The following is a 17,916-nucleotide window of genomic DNA, read 5'->3' as shown; positions in this document are numbered from 1 at the left end:
CTGCCAGAAAGAGTTCACAATGATCCTGCTTCCTCAGCCTCCCGAGTGCTGGGATTACAGGCATGAACCACCATGCCTGGCTTCCTGTTTTCTTTTTATGCAATTTTGGGAACAATTCTCAGGTGGATATTTCATGCCCAGAAGTATATTGATTCAGTTCAGCGTGGCGTCCCCACCACAGCCTCACTGACTGGGTAGGTCAGTTTTCTCTCTATTTTGCTAATTTCTTCAATTCTTCCATGATTCATCAGGGTGAGGAATGGCTATTTTTGGTGACTCATGACCTTTCAATTGCCTTTTCATTTCCTCCAAATTCAGCAAGTTTTTCTTTGTATTTGGATACGAACGTGAAGATGCCTTTGATCATATCTACACACTGAATATAAAATGGCTCAGGATTGCCCTGGGATATGTGTAAGTGTTCAAATAGTGGAAACTTCCTCCTGCCTTTGCTTCCATTTTCTGGAAAATACTGTCCCAACTGATTTTCACTTAGGCTTTTCTGAGATTGATGATACTGTGGTATTATTGTAGTTCTGTTATAGACGGGTTCCTCTGTAGGCAGCACTCCACAGCAATTGGAATTTCTCTGATATGAGGGCAATCATTAAGGCAGTGTAGGTAGTTTTTGAAATCAGGGTAGTGCAGGAGATCTCACATTGAATGCTGCCTTAGCATCTCAAAAGTTTCTTCAAATACTTGATCTAACCTGTGTTGTTCAACACATCAGATTTCATTAACAAACTGAAGAATCTGTCCTTCACAGCCTGACGTCAAATCTACTTGTACAAGGTAAAAATAATCTTTTCCTCTCCCAAAACGTGAATGGATTACCGGTTTTGCTTCATTTGGGACAGAGTGAAATTTGGATAATTTCTGTATAGAAATTTAAGGAACTAAAACTAAAGGTTCCATCAAACATTTCTTCAGCTAAATCAAAATATTTCGATGTAAAATTATAGCATTTACAAAGGAAATACCTTATGAGAACACATAATATATCTGGTGGATCATTTGCTTTTGCCACAAATATTTTTAATGTCGTTGCTTTCAAGTATAATTTTTAGTAGTTGTAATTTTAAATAGATAAAAAAGGAACTCAGTCCATTTGTAAAATCTGCAAAAAACATCAGGGGTAGATTTGTAAAATGTTTCTTAAGAATTCCACGTATTTTTAATAGAAAAAATAGACAATAAAGAAATAAAGTGTATACTTGCACACTGAACATGATAAATAAGTCAACTTCAGCTTTGTTTTAATTTTTTTAATTCAGTTATCATAACTCAGTATGTAAGTTTTCTCAACTGTGACTTCCTTTTCTTAACCAACTTAAGCGGATGCAGCTATGAATTATGTGTGCACCACAAGCAATCACAAGGACAGCCTTACTTCACTAGTTTCCTAGTACAGCAGAACATCGTTTTTCCATGATAGTGTACTGTATTCAGTGTAGACCTGTGTTCCTAGAGCCAAAAGCAAAGTACATTCTTCAAAACAGAGTGGGTCAGTTGACCTTATGTTAACATCAGATTTTTAAGGTTGACAGAGTAATCTTCTAAAATTTTACTTTGAGTACAATTATTGGGTTAAAAATGACTGAACCAAAAGCAGATTTGACAAATTTTTCACTTGAAGCATCTGAAGAAAATAGAAATATCATTTATGTTCATGAAATTATTCTGCTGAGACAAAATGGTAATTATTGCTTTGTATTTAATACATATCCAAGAACATATATAATAAAATAGTGAGATTGCCTTAGAAGAGCTAAATGGGAAAAACTGCCCACTGAATAAATAATACATAGAGACCTTCGTGAGTGCCTGTGGAATAACTATCTTTGGGAACGGTGCCTTGGAAATAGCTTTTATCTTTTGAGGTAGGTGCTGACATTTTTTCAGTAGATTTATATATTTTAGTTTTCATGTGGCCAATGAAATTAGAAGAGATCCCTAAGAGATGTCAAATGTCCATAAATTCTTTGTGAAAATATAAATTCAGTACTTTTTTTTTAATTAAATAGATCCCCTTTTTGAAGTCGTTGCTGCTGAGACTTTTTTTACCACAAAAAACTACTGCTAAACAATAACTGAATGCTTACAAATTAAATCTTAAATAAATCACAAACCCTCTACTATTGAGTGTGTTCAGATTATGTTTTGCTGTACAGAAGTACATTCAGCTTCAGTTTTACTGTGCAAGCCCCTCACATTTATTTTCCATATACCTCTCTCGCCTGTTGCTTCTACTTACTTGTGGCACAGGTGAATGGCACACTTTTGAATACTTCAGGAATTAGTTTGTGTTTTAGTAAAGTCATTTAATCAGCAACTTCCCTAGCTGCTCTTAAAAGCGTGATATGATTTATATTGTGTTACATATGAGGAGGGTTGGAAACAAGTTACTTTAGCACTTCCCTGATGACACAGCTTGCGGATGGGCAAGGTGCAAGCCCATCAAACCCCACGCTGGTGTATTTTATTGCAGTTTTAGTACTAATTTGTTAAAAACTAAAGCATTTAACAAATATTAAAGTGATAAGCATTGTGGCAGCAGGCATAATCTAGAACTTACTTAAGTGGTCACTTTACATCTATAGTGGAATCATAACCCATTCATAGATTCACAGAGCACAGAGATGTGAAGAGGACCACCCATATTGAAGAAGTTTGACCATGCAAGATGCCCTGATAGATTTGCCCAGGGACAAAATAGTTATCGTTTAGGACAAGAAGGCACCACTGTGAGGAATACTTACAGAGTGGAAATTAAATGGCCATAGAAATTGAGATAGAACCTGTCAGGCAAGGAAAAAAGTTGGTATGTGTTAGAGAGTTTTCTGTTACAGGCACAACTGCCTGAGACAATCAGTTTATAAAGAGAAAAGGATTATTTTGGCTCACGGTTTTAAGGCTTCAGTCTATGGACATTGGCCCTTCTGCTTTTAGGTTTATGGTTAGACACAACATTGTGGCAGGAGCTTGTGGCAGAACAAGGCTACTCAACTCATGTCCAAGAAGCAAAAGAGAACAGAGGACAGAATTAAAGTCCTACGGTTCCCTCACAGGGTGTAATCCCATGACCTGAAGATCCCTTTCCAGATTCCAACTCTTAACGTTATTCCCACTTCCTAAAAGTGCTGAGCAGGGCACTAAACCTTTGGTACATGAGTCTTTAAAGTTCAATCCAGAGCAGATGGCAGTGACGTAGTAGAGAGAAAAACCACATGCCATCTCCACATCATAACCGCTGTCTTCCTAGCTAACAGTAATGAATCAAGTCTCTGTGTCTCAAATTCTTGTGTTCAGTGACTATCAGTGCTAAAGATAAAATTTCTGTTTTAACTGTGGAGATTACATTTTTCACTGTTTTGGTTTTGTTCCTGTTCATAAAACTGTTGTTATTAATTAATCCATTATTTTCATGCAACAACATAAACACACACTGAGGAGCATCACCTCTTAATTCCATAGCAACAAATTAAAAGCAAATATTAGTCATCTGAATAATTTCCTCCTTAATACACAGGTGCACCTTAACATAATAAATCTCTATTTTCTGCCCGGAGAGAAAGATTAAAGAATGAATGTCCTATGCCTAGAGAACTAATGAACATCTGCTTGGTTCTGGCACTAAATAGGTTTGTAAAGAAAATGAACTGAATTTGTACATTCTGTTAGAGCCAGATTTGGGAGGCATTTAGTTTGGCAGAAATAAATAAACATTGCTGAATTTCGAGGATAAGAGTGGTGTGAGAGAATAGCGTTCAAAAAACTCCCCCAGCAGTGGTTTGTGTTATGTCCTTAAGGGGGCGAGGAAGGGAAGTCTGTAAAGTGACATCATTCTGCAGCTATCTAGATGGGCCAAGAATGAGTAAATCAGTTTAAATGATTTAACAAGTACTCTGGACTCCAAATATTTCCAGCTTTTGAAAGATAGGTTCACAGAGCACAGAGCTGGGGGGAGGGGGCGCACTCATGCTGAAGAAGCCTGACCATGTAAGACACCCTGCTAGATTGCCCAGGGACCTAATATTCATAGTTTAGAATAAGAAGGCACCACTGTGAGGAACATGTACAGAGTAAGTTTTAAAAGAATTCACCTAAACTCTAGATTTGGGTAATACCTTATGCTTTAAAATTCCATGCCCTGTTAAAATTTATTTTATTTATAACCAAGAATATGATTAAAATCAAATTTAATATAAATGTCTCTTACAGAAAAAGAATTTCTAGATTCTTTCTGTGTCTTTCTACTGACATTATTAGGAGATATGTTAATTGATTTGATTTTTTTAAAGAAGTGATTATGTGCATGCCCAAAACTATAATTGATTTTTTTTGTGTGTGTGCTGGATATTGAACTCAGGATCTGGTGTTTGCCAAGCCACTGAGCTATATCCCCAGTCCTGAAACTGATCTTTATATATTTTAATAGATATAATTGTTTAAATTGTTAAAGAGCCAGCCAGAAGGGCCTGAGAACATGCTTCATTAACCTTTGTCTCATGGGCACCAGCATAATGTCTAATGCATGAGAAGCTTGCAATAAATAGTAGATATTGAATTAAGAAAAATATCTCCGACTTGTAACATGTTTCAAAAAATCATTGCCTTTGTGATTTAAAAGTCTGTGCCATACTCCCTAAATATTTATGTAAGATAATGAAGTGCTAATCGTATGACTTTAGGCAAATTGTTGGGCTTGGGCTTCGCGGTTATATAGAGTTTTAATACTCAGCTTTACAAGCAACCACATATGCCTCTTTTTAAATTTTTTACCATGAAACATGAATTCTTTCCTAAACTCTTTATGAAATTAGTCAAGGAATAATTTCTGATTTTGTAAGGATATTTTATTCTTTGGGGATCACTAAATATTTTCCACCAAAGAGAAAAAAATCCCAGTTAGTGGCTTTTTGCATGTCAGAATGATTCAAACATCACTGCAGAAAAATAGGATAAAATGCATCATTAATCTTATGTTATGTAAATTTCAAGTCAATTTAAAAAAGATTCAAAGTAGTCTGCCAACCAAGAGCCCTCTTACCGAAGAACACAACTGTATTTGAACTGATTCAAGAGAATCAGTGAGATGCAAACCATGCAAATAATTCTAAATTTAAAACTGGCAATGGAATGGAAACCAAATTTTAAAAGGACATAGAATTTGGCCCATCTCAATTCAGTTTTTCCTTATAAAGAAAACCAAGCAGGAATTGTTTTCCAATTTGACCATATCCTCAAGATGGTTCTACTTAATTAAGTTTCTATAAGGCAATTGTTTACTCTTACTTTCCTCTGAAATAAAACCAGTGGTCTTCTTTTGAAGTGACCCAGATGCATGTTACTAGTGCTTCCTCAGCAATATGCTCCCACATATGACGGTGCTTGATGAAGATGATACCAGTATGTATGATACCGTATGCTGCGTTTCTTTTTCTAACTTGTTATGCTGGGTTTCTTCACAGCAAATACACCATGTGCCAGATTCGCGTTGTTAACTAAGCTCTATTATAAGCACCCATTTCAGTCTCCGTGCATCAAATTCTCCAAAGCCAGCTTTTGGCTTGGCCTCGTCAGGAACTAAAGTGCTAAGACTTCTTTTTTTAAAGACTTTTTGTATTTCTGCAGATCACACACTTCTAGGGAACAGAGTATTTCCAATTCTCTTCTCCTGTCCAAAGAAAATGATGCCTCAGTCTCCTGGGAAGCAATTTTAATGGGAACATTCTTCCTCCTCTTCTAACTGCTCCCTTATGCCCTTCTTTTACCCTCTGTATTGTCCTATCTCATTTTTTTTTCCTTTTCTCTCTTTTTCTTCCTTTCCTTCATCTTCTTCTTTCTGCTTCTTTCTTGGTCCTACTTTTCTTCTTTTGCAGCTCTTAGGAAATAATTCCCCAAATTTGTTAAAGAGTTCGCAGAGCTATTTGTGTTTAACAACTCTTCACACAGTTGCTAAAGAGTTCCAGTTAAAGCCAAACTTCATCACTCTACCCAAAACCCTTGCTGATTTCTCACTCCAAGGGAAGCCCTTGTTTTAGAAAGATCTAAAAGAATCTTTTATCTTTAAAGTCTCATTGAATCACTTTATCTCCATCAAGTCTTTCTTTGAAGATTACCTTTTTAAAAAAAAGTTGTTCTGAAGAAAATAAAACCAACAAAATGAAACAGAATATATCCAATCAAAACAAAACAACATGAGTAATACAGGACTTTAAAACAAGATAATAGAAAACCAACAGTGGCTACCATAATGCCTCATGCTATCTTCAAAATAACTATCTATACCCGTAAGACATAATAAAATCAAACAAAACAAAACAATGAAAGTGATTCAGGATTTTGAAACAAGATAATAGTAAATAAACAATGGCTACTGTAATATATCTTATCTTCAAAATAGCTGCCTACACTATCAGACATAATAGAATCTAATGAGACAAAACAGAATCAAACCAAACCAAACAATGAAAATGATACAAGACATTAATGATACAAGACTTTAAAACAAGGTAATAGGAAATCAACGATCGCCACCTTCACTTTTTAGACATTTCTCTCCCCTTTTACCTTCACAATATCCTTTGTACATTTTGGGTCCCACTAACTTCTTCAGCTTTTTTTTTCTCTGTAATTATAAAGAGAATAAAGCACAGCAACAAAACAAATTGAAACAGTGATAAGACATCAGGAAATCCCTCATAGTTACTATGTTCTGTATTGTCTTCTAAATAGTTGCACTGCTTTAGGCTTGCATAATCAATCAAACAGTAAAGTTCCTCCAAATCAACTGGTTACTCACCATGGGGAAGGGAAGGGGGCTCTTCTCCTCTCCCCAGCCTGCACAATGGCCAGCTCACAGTGGGACTTAGCTTCCTTCCTGGTGCTCTTTGATCTGCACTCTGAATGGCTCATGGGGGCAGGGGGGCCTAGCTTCCATCCTGCTTCTCCTACAGATTATATTTTCAGGAAGATTTTACCTCTGTAGCCTATTTCAAAATGCATTGCTTCATCTCTTTCTGTTATAATTTCTCCTTGACTGAAACCATGTTTTAATACACTATATGCATGTATCAATTATACCATTACCATCTTTAAATCTGTTATATGCATATATCATTTATAACATTTATTATCTATTTCCCAGAATTGGAGTATAGATTCCAAAAGCTTGCTATGGGTATTTGAATTGATGAGTGCATTCATATTTATCTAATGAAACCGGAGAAATAGTACACAAAGAATTTTCACATTTTAGTACTACTACCTAAAGGGTACACACTCGTATTTTGCACACTCCCCTCTGGGAATATCCACACATACAAACTGGCTCTATAATGGGACATTTAAGAGATACAAAAATTTTGTCTTTTGTACTTTTTAAATATACTTACTTTAGAATTTAACCCCACATTAAACTACCTCCTTTATAGCACGTCTGGCATTTATCATTAAAAGATTACATTAATTTAAAACATTTTGATGTAAAAATTATAAAGTATGTAGTACTCAGTAAGCACTAATTTAAGAATCAGTGATATGCATAAATGTAATAAGTAATTATCATAGACAGCATATTGAAATTATATATGTGTGTATATGTAAAACTGGGTCAAATTTGGTAAAAGGAACATTTATCTAAAGTTATGCGAAAGAATATTGATTTTCCCAATTTCCAGTGTCTCTTAGAGGGTAACTAAAATGAATTCTTGAATTTTTAATAAGAGAATATAATGACAGGATCTATAATTCCCTTTCTTCTCTTTTACACAATTTTTATCAAGTCTCATGGTTTCAATTATCACCTTTATTTGTACAATTCCCCAATCTATTTTTTAATCTTGACCGCACTCGTGAACTGCAGTATCACATTTCTAATTGCCTACAAGGCATTTCCATTTGGGAGCCAGTGCACTGAAAACTCAGCAAAATCTGTCATTATCCACAACTTTCTGTTCCTCTTCCTTTTCCTTAAAAAAGTGTGCTCTGGTTTATCTTCCATGTATTTTAAGGCTTCTTTCCAAACATTTAAAAATGTTTAAAATTGTTCTTCTGAGCTCTTATTTCTAATTTTCATCAGTACACACTCTCATACGATTATTTGTATGTTCTTTGAATACACTATTACAATCAATATTCAACTATTCTTTTTTTTTCCTCTTAGTTTTAGTCCAGTTTACTCAAGAAAAATACCTGGCTTTGATCTTGCCAATATTTTGGTCAAAATTTTTAAAAACTCTTGGAAAAATTCCTATTTTATGAACATATATTTTAAAATTTCAATCTTATAACTTTATTATTAAAACAAATGTTCTGATCCAAAAGTTATTTAGACAGTTCATACGTAGTTCTTTCCCAAATTCATACTGAGCTACAGTATGAGTGTTACCCAAAGATTTGTTGTGATTAAAACCCCAACTGGCAACATCAGGAAGGAAGGAGCCTCTGAGAGATGAGCCAAGAGAGAGATGTTTGAGAGAGATTTTTAGATCATTGGGGGTGTGTTTTTTCTCACAAGACTCCTCAGAAGTCTCAGAGTGTTGTTATAAAAACCTGAGTTTGCCCCATGTAGCTCTGTTCAAGATATTGCTTGCAGTCACTGTTGCTATCTGTTATAATGCAACTAACAATGGAGTCAATACAGGAACCACATCTTGAAGCCTCCAAACCTGGGAGATAAATAAACGTCTATAAATAAAAAAATTTTGGGTCAGGTACTTTGTTGTAGTGAAGGGAAGCTGACTAATATACATACACTTTTTTCTTTGATAAAGTGCATAAGTCTTAATCTAACCTTCTGAGTTAGACTGAAATTTTGTTTCTGCTGTGAATTTTTCTCTGATGCTCCTGATCTAAGCTCACTTTATCTGCTCCGGAAGTCTGGATCTGGTTTTGTGTCTGGGTGGCCTGCAGTAAGACATTGCACACATTTGCAAAAACAGAGTAGGGTTACGTGATGTCTTGTATTTTTGACCTCATAAAATCAGACAAACTTGCAATACATAATTCACTTGTATTTGGCTATTTCTTGACGGTTTTTATTGTCATTTAAGAATTAATCTTCCCAAATGTAAGTCAAGAGAAACAGTGGGAGAGACAGAGAGACAGACCATAATTGTACTTTTACCTAAGCATCATAGAACCACATACAGAATGAAGGTGAGTTTAAAAAGTTTTGAGTTATTAAAGTCTCAGTTATATCAGATATATATATATCAATTGTACATCATATACAATACAATGTGTCATATATGATAAACCTTAATAATTTTAGTTGATCATGAAATATTCTTCTGATTCAAGGATACTAAATCAACTGTAGGTCAGATCTAGGAAGTGCTGCACAGAGCTTTCCTTTCTGAGGCCCAGGTATGCAGGGTAAATTTCACTGAGTCATAGGAAATGTTTGCCAAGACAAAAAGACAGGCATGAGAAATGAAGTGGCTATTTTTCTCTTCTAATTTTATTTTTTCTACACAACAAACCAACAGATCCATCATCTCAATTCCTTACGTGTCCCCCATTCTTGCCTGTATCCCAGCCACTTTTAGCACAACTACTTGTTTAAACTAGAGTGATTGTGAGTAGCAAGCATCCTTGCACTAGCAGCATTCGGACAAATCTGCTGCTTGTACAGAATGACAGAGCAGATAGATTTGAAGATGGTTGAATTATTGGAGTTTTGAGAAGTCCATTCACATAAATATCCCTTCACTGACCATGTGATAGATTCTAGGAGCAAAAATATGCTCCCAGAGGCCCTGGAGGAAGAATTCAGAACAAAAATGAACTGGGTTCGTAAACAATATAGGAATCAAAGCAGCCAAACTGATAAATGTGGAATTTAATTAGCTGAGCTCAGCGACCACTCATGTGGACCCATTTCAGAGTCTCACCGAATGGCACGAAATGGAAAGTTACAAAGCTTTTAAACAGAGAATCACAAAAAGACATCCTGTTGGAAACAATTTAGCTAGAATCTTACCTTAATTTTTGGTCAACACCTGTATCCTGCTTCTTTTGTTGAGCAGGTTAATTTTTCTCTTGTGGATACAGCTCACTCTGCTTTTCTCATGGCACTTATACCCTGAGTGATTTTCCATTTTCCTGGGTCAAAAAAGGCCCTAGTTAAATGCAGGGCTCAAGATGGTGTCAGTTATGGCAAGCTACGACACAAAACAGGGAAGGGTGACATGGGAAAGTGTTTTGCAAAGCCTCAGCTCTAGAACAGACTGGAAATGCAATAGAATTCAGTAAAGGTATTAGCAGCAGTCATGTATCAGTCGGAAGCTCTCCAGCTGATTCAAGACACTTCCAGGTTTCCAGCCCTGTTACTTCTTTGCTGATGCTCACAGCACAGTCTGTCTCGTAAGTTTCCTTATCAGTCCCTGCTGGTTTTCATTAAAGCTTTTTCTTCCTAGTGTAAACTGCAACTTGAATTTGATTGAAGTTTTTGCTCAGTATTAAGGAATTGTTTAATTCAGAAGATAATACTGTTTGCTGGCATTAAAAAATCTCACATAGTTTTATACTTTAGAAAAAACACATATCATGGAGAAAACACAGAATAAGTAGAGAAGATATTTTAATGGGCCCCACTTGATTACTACTATGTCACTTCCATTTTCACTTGTATAAAACATTGAAAGAGGGGAGGGAGAGAAAGACAAAGAGAACAAGAGTGCATAATTACACTGTTAGAGAAGAGAGCTAATGTTAACATGTTTTAAACAACAGTAAGAGTCTCAGAAAGGGATGAAATGATATATTTTGTGAATTAAATTCAGGGCTCAGGGAAGATGCAATTACATGTTCTCACAACTCCTAAAAAGAGATGGAGAGACAGAAGGCAGCTAACGTATTTTTAAAGCATGTATACTATTTTATCTTAATTTTTAGACAATCTCCTGAACATCATAAAACAGTTTCAGTTACATCATGGAAAGTTGCCCTTTACATTTTTTCTGATTCTTTTGTTATTGCCTCTAAAACTGATGAAGAGAAGTTCTCCCCTTTTCTAGAGTTGTTTTCTTTTTTCTTAGAGTGAATCTGGACAGATGTAGTAGAGAAAAAGAAAAAGAAATGGAAAAAAGAAATGAGGAAGCCTCATAATTGCTTGCTGACTTTTACTTTAAGTAAACTTTGCTTGGTTTGTGCTTTTTTGTTAGTCATGTGGGAGGACAAAGCTTTTATTCTGTGCAGTTTGTTAAAAATTTCCAATCCAGAAATTTCTGTTTTATAATTTATTGAAGGAAACAATTATATTAATTATCTCTGAAACATGGTGATTATGAAAATAGTCTCCCTACCACCAATTCAGGAAGTCTCCAGTGAGAATTAGGTGTAGCATATTTCAACTTTAAACAATGAAATGGGCTCTTAACCTTTGTGATTTCAAATAAAGATCCTGCATCTCATTGTGTTCTTAATTTTGAGCTATTCCTTATGACATTTTTGGACTTCAAGTGTGGTTTTACAGATTGGATGAGCTGCTTAACTGAACACTGAATAAATTATAAAAACAAAGAGAAAATAATCACTTTTCTCTCTTCCTCAGATCAAAGAAATTTGAAAGACAATGGATGTGTTGTATTAATACACATGTGTAAATTTGTGATAGAAAATATTTGACATTTATTTGTTTTCAATTTGTTGCTGTGAAAGGAGATGAAGACCTCTCATCTTATTTATTTTGCTAATGTCCTTGGGAAGTACTGACTCAATAACAGCAACTTAAAAGTAGGAACTAAACAGCTTAAAAGTAGGAACTAAAAAACATATCAACAAAGCAAATATTTACATTGAGAGAGATATCGCAATTGATATTGATCCACAGAGTGGCATTACTGAATTAACATCCTGTTGTAGAAACAATAGAGAAAGAAGAATTTTTCTACAAGTCAAAAAACAAAAAAATAAAATAAAATAGCAAACTTAAAAGTTACTGGAAGGAAATTTACTTCTACTTAACCTGTAAAGATTCTTCCATTTTGCTCAGGTTAACTGTGCAAAGCATTTGATACAAATACTCAGATGAACATTAGGGAGCATAGACATCACTGAATATATGTGCAAATTTAAAGATTACAGGATTGTTCTCTGCTGTGATCTTTGTGATAAGTATAGGTCTATTGTATGTTCACATCCAAAGTGAAGCTGAAAATTTTATTTATCTTTTCCAATTAAGAGACAAAAATATTTTTCTTTGATAATTTCAGTATAGAAAATTTTAGAGGTAATAAAGAAACATACAATAAAACATAAACTTTTGGAGTTATATTTATGTAATAAAATATAGGTATGTGATAATTCATCTCTATATATACATTACTTATACAGAATATAAAATATCTATAATTGACAAATTTGCTTTGTTTCCAGTTCCAAACCCTTATGCATTTTTGAAATTCAGCTCAGGGAAAGTCAAGATGCAATATTTAAGTTTGATTTTGGTTGGGTAAGTATACATGGTTCATGGTTACTTCTTTGTGCGCTGTTACTTCTCACAAGGTTTCAAAAGTGAGTAAGTGGCGGAGCTGAGATTCAAGTTTGTCAGATTCATGACACCAGCGATTGCGTTCTACTGCCTTTCATACCTTTGGTGATCCATCTTCAGGCTGAAAAGGTTTCTTTTTAAAAGTTAACAAGGAATAACTGAAAGAGTTGGGGCACCGCAGAAAGCTGTGATCTATGTAAACATTATGTAGATTCAATCAAACAAATGAAAATAAAAATCACTTCGATGTATTTTTGTTATAAGCATACTAAAAATCTATACTGTTGTTTACTTTGAGATCCTAAGTTAATTATTATGAACTGTGGTCATCATGTAGTTCAATGCATCAGTAACATTTATTCCTTCAGTTTACCTGAAATTGTGTACCCTTTGGTTATATGTTCCTTTCCTCATCTCTATCCCATTCCAAGTCTCTCATAACCACCTCTGATTCTTGGTTTCTATGAGATTGACTTTAAGAATTCCACTTGCAAGAGGAGTCACAGAGTATATCCCTTTTGTGTCTGGTTTATTATTTCATTTAGCATAAAGTCCTCTAGTTCAATTCATTTTGTGATGAATAATAGAATTCCCTTTCTTTTAAGACTGTATAGTAGTCCAATGTATATACAAACCACTGGCTTTTGATAGTTTAAGTTAAAAGCAGATTTTCTAACCTTAGCACTTTGCACATCTGACACTTTTTCTCGCATCACACCTGGCTCTAACACACTTGGTTCAGCTTGCTGCAGACTCTTGCCCTAACTGTGCTCTCTGCTCTACGCAAGCTTGAGTCTGTACCTTAGTCAGACAAGGTCTTTGTATGTGCTCTTCCCTCAGGTTTAGTCTGGAAAACCACATCTAACCCAGATTTTGCTAATAGTTTCAGATTTCACATGAAATACTGATGTAGGAAACGGTAAGACAAAACGCTGAAAGCAAATGTTGCATTATCTGTGTAAAAAGTTTTAAAAATTACTTATTCTGGAAAATTTGAAATGTTCTCAGTTGTTACAACTATTTGTAAGAATTGTGAAACAAATATTTCCAAATATGGCAGTGCTAAAGCTCTGCCTGTCATTGACATGAAAGAGTTGTAATGTCTTAAAAAAACTTTTCAAACTATCAATAACTAAAGAAATAAAAGCTTGATAAGTCAGTTTATAGAAAAATAAATTTCTTCACAATTTCTTCCTAGAAAGTACAATTGTAAAGTTGCTGTCACGTAAAAAGAACAAAAAGCGAGTATGCAGACAAAAAAATCAAGAAAAATATGTAAGATGGATAGAGAAGTAATAAAAATGTTTAGTAGTTTTCCAATGTTGTTAATTTTTAAAATACGTAATTATCTCAGTGGTGCAGCACATGCCTAGAAGTGTGAAGGCCTGAGTTCGAGTCTCACTACCAAAAAATAAAGAAAAATAAATACAATATGTAATTGGTGATGGCATCTTTCATTATTCTAAGTAAACATTCACTGTATATCTATTTTTTATTAAGAATATTATATATTTTGTTTCTTTGAAAAGTTTTCCAAAGTTATATAAATCCAGGTTCAATACAATTTAGATGACCCTTATTAGCTACTATTTAATCACATGTAAAGAGACATAGAAAAATACAGACTAATATTGTAAATAACTCTCCCCAAAATACAGACTAATATTGTAAATAACTCTCCCGAGCCAGCTAGGACGAGGCAGAGTGTGGGTATATGGAACCCAAACAGCAGGCCTCTAGATTCTGTGCTGCTAATCGGTGTTCCAGGACCTCAAGGCTACATTCAAATCTCCAGAGAGGCCTAAAAATATCACTGCCTGGGTCCCATCCTGGACCAATGAAATCATAATATCTTGAGATGTGAAATTTGATATGTTGTTAAAACTCCTCAGGTGACTTTAAAATACTGCTAAGTGTGAGAATCATTGCATTATACCATCTTATCAACAAAAATTGTTGACTTTTGTGATAGAACTTTAAAAACTTTTAACAGTCATGCTATATGAGCAGTCCTGCTGTGAGCGGTGCCAGCACATTTTTTAAGTCATCTGTAATACCTTCCCCGGTTCACATCCCTGTGGCCCCCTAATCCTCACAGCTGGCATTACTTAGTCTCCATATGCAAGCTCTGTTCCATCCAGGTTATGGACCAACCTTGTTCTCCAAAGCCAAAGGGAGCAGAGATCTGTGTCATTAGCCATGTAACAGCCTTTATCTGTAGCCGATCCACGCTCCACTCTGCCCTGGTAGTCTAAAATTGCATTTAATAGTTGTTTGACCTCAGGCATGGTTCAACTTGACCCAACAACCAAAACTGTTGCTTACTATACACCTTCTCAATCTCACTTTTAATATCCACCAAATCATTTTATACATTATCTTCATGTCATTTTATTTCCTTGACTCTATGCACAAATATAACTTTATTGTGTCGCCTATAATATAATTTATCTAATTGAATTATCTTGGATTCAGTTAGTTCATAATAGATTGGAAAGTAAAGACATATATTCCAAGTCGGTGACAAAAAGCAAGGGAAAATGTTGGAAAACGACTAAGAAGAAATATAGATTAAGCAAATATATTCCTTTTGTTTATAAATCTAAAGGACTGCTGTCTGCTGGATGTTTGTCATTCTATAACTCTTTGTTACACTTGACATGAGTCTAAAACTTATTTTTGTTTGAGATGTGTAGATGTTATTATTTTGTACTGCTTAAAACATACAACAGAGGAGAAAAACTGAAAAGAATTACCAGAAGTTCAACTTTTTGTTTCTTAGTAGTATTTAAAAAAATAAATGAATAATCCTTGCTGTATCTTTATCAACACAATAGTTCTAGGTACTCACAAGATCTCAGTAAATGTGACTGAACTTTCCAGTGTGGCCAGTGATCTTCCTGTCCCTTGGCCCAAGTAGAGGAACTTCTGGCTTCCTGTCAAGACTGTCTATGGCTTTGCTGGAGACATTCTCAGTAATTCCAGAGTGTGAATTGATGTTTGTTAGTGCCTTGTATTCCTGATGACCTAGTGACTATTTACTTATTTTTGTTTTTCTACTTGATTTTAATATTTTTTGATTGACATATTTCATATGAACACAATTCTAGGACATTAGCCTTAGCAATCATATATAAGAAATTCCCACTGATTTTGAAGTAGGCGAATCATAAATGTTCTTTAGTTTTGAAGCTATGATAAGCACAGAGATAAAGAGAACCTAAAGTATTATGTTAATTGAGCTCTTCCTGTTGGACAGGAAACACCTCTAGTGAAGATAGAACATTTACTGTGTGTCCAATTCAGGACATAGGACAAGTATTCAATAATTTTATTTATTATGAGTTATATTATAGCTGGGTGGGTGGATAATCAAATTAACATCAAAGGAAACAAAGGAGATGGCACGTAAGACTTATGAGGCAAAGCACTTAATTAGTTTTTAATTCTAATGGATATTACAAAAAATTATGACTATGAAAAGAAGTAGCCATTGTACTGATGTTATTTTTTACATTACTTCCACTTTGACATTGATATTGGCTACATGTCATTTACTGGCTTCACTTTAATGAAACTGGAGAAAAAATCTTCACTTGTTTATTTCCTGAACATTGTACTAAAACTTCAATAAAAATGACATTAAATATTTTTATTTTAGTTTCAGTGTTTCTAGACTCCCCGAAAAACAGATCAAGATAAGGACATTGGAGAACTGTCTCAACCCAGAGAAGGCTGTCAGGGTAGCCTCCAATCGTGGGACAGAGGCTGACTCCAAAGAAAGAGATTCTGAGATTGAAAACAGAAAGGTAGCTAATTGGCTTCTATGCAAAGTGGCTAGAAATGGGGACAGGACTGTGAAATAAGGCAAAACCGTCAGAGTGAGCCTGCATTGAACCTGAAGAACAGTAGAGCAGAGGACAAGAGAGGGAGTGGTGGGCTTGCCCGTGGGCCAGGGTCCTAGCTGTCTCAAAGCCTGCCTGTCCAGCTACCACACAGCACACTGGGTGCATGGGTATCCAAGAGCTGACACCTCAGGCCCATGACGTAGGTATGTCCTATAGCTTTGAGGCTTACAAAATGGAGGTTCTGTTATTCATGAGATCACACAGCTAGTTAATGATCTCTAACCTGGTTTCTAACTTACAGTTTCTAACTTAAGTCATCCAATTTTTCTCCTCGGATCTTTCTCTGAGGAAATACATATTGTCTACTGCCATTGTCTTCCATCTTATAATTCTGCATTTCATATTCCTCCACACTGACCAGGGCTGATCATATTAATCCATAGTTTAAAACAATTTGCTGTCTCCTCTCATAACATTTAAATTTCTACTTGTAACTCACACGGTCCTTTGCCAGCCTACCTGGTTTTTGTGCAGCCTTCCAGCCTCTCTTCCCAGTTCTGTCCACTTGGGTCTCTGATCTTTGGGTCTACACAGTTTCCACTCCCAATACAGCATCCCTTAATTTAAGAAGGTCGCAAAACACACATGGGACAGACGGTGCACTGCTACACTGGTGGCATTAAACATGTGCATTATTTCTTTGTTAATGCTTAGTCTTCTGGATATTTTTCTCTTCCCTTTCAGTGACTAAATCCTTTGTATATGTTAACAAATCTTCCCAAAATCTTATGAATGCACATCAATACCCAGTAAATAATTACTAAAATGAAAGACTAGATTAAATATTAGCTATTCTTTATCTTTATTGATGCATAACAGATGTATATATTGTCTAATTAAAACAGTTCATCTCCAAAACTAAAGTCTTAAAAAAAGTGGTAGTACATCTCTGTCATAAATATATTTTTTGATTGAATAGTTATACCCCAAATTCTCTACTTTAAACATAATTCCAGTGAGATGCATTTATCAGCTGCTGCCTATAAGATCATCAGCTGCTTATATTTTCCCAGGACAAGTAACGCTCTGAAGAGCCTTTCCTAATTGAGCAATCGATTAATTAGCACTTTCCTACTTTCACCAGGGAGTGAGAATTTAGAGGGTATTACTGTGCTAATAAGCTCACACCTCTGCTATTTTAAACTGTTTTCAATTTTGGGAATACAAATCCCTGAGACAAGAAAAATAATCCATGCAAAATGCAAAGTAGGTCACACCACCTGTTTCTACTTGAGCAGACCATTTGATGAGAAAGGACACATTTCCCTATTATGGTTCTGTTTCAGATCTACAATATATTTAAAGGGGGCATAATAGAATATGCACAGGAGCAGAGAGCACTATGTCATAAATTGTTAAGATCCATATCTCTTTTACTTATTTTACAATTCTTTTTTAATAAGGAATTTAAATAAAATTAATAAATGATAGCCAATCTCTGTGATTTCTATCATATTGGTTTCTTTCTAATTTGGTACTGAGGTTGCTCTCATGAGACTGACTGTAAAT

The sequence above is a fragment of the Cavia porcellus genome, unplaced genomic scaffold, assembly GCF_034190915.1.
Source record: "Cavia porcellus strain 051 isolate PalLab524CR breed Dunkin Hartley unplaced genomic scaffold, mCavPor4.1 scaffold_14, whole genome shotgun sequence".
Taxonomy (NCBI): domain Eukaryota; kingdom Metazoa; phylum Chordata; class Mammalia; order Rodentia; family Caviidae; genus Cavia; species Cavia porcellus.
This window is presented reverse-complemented; position numbering follows the sequence as displayed.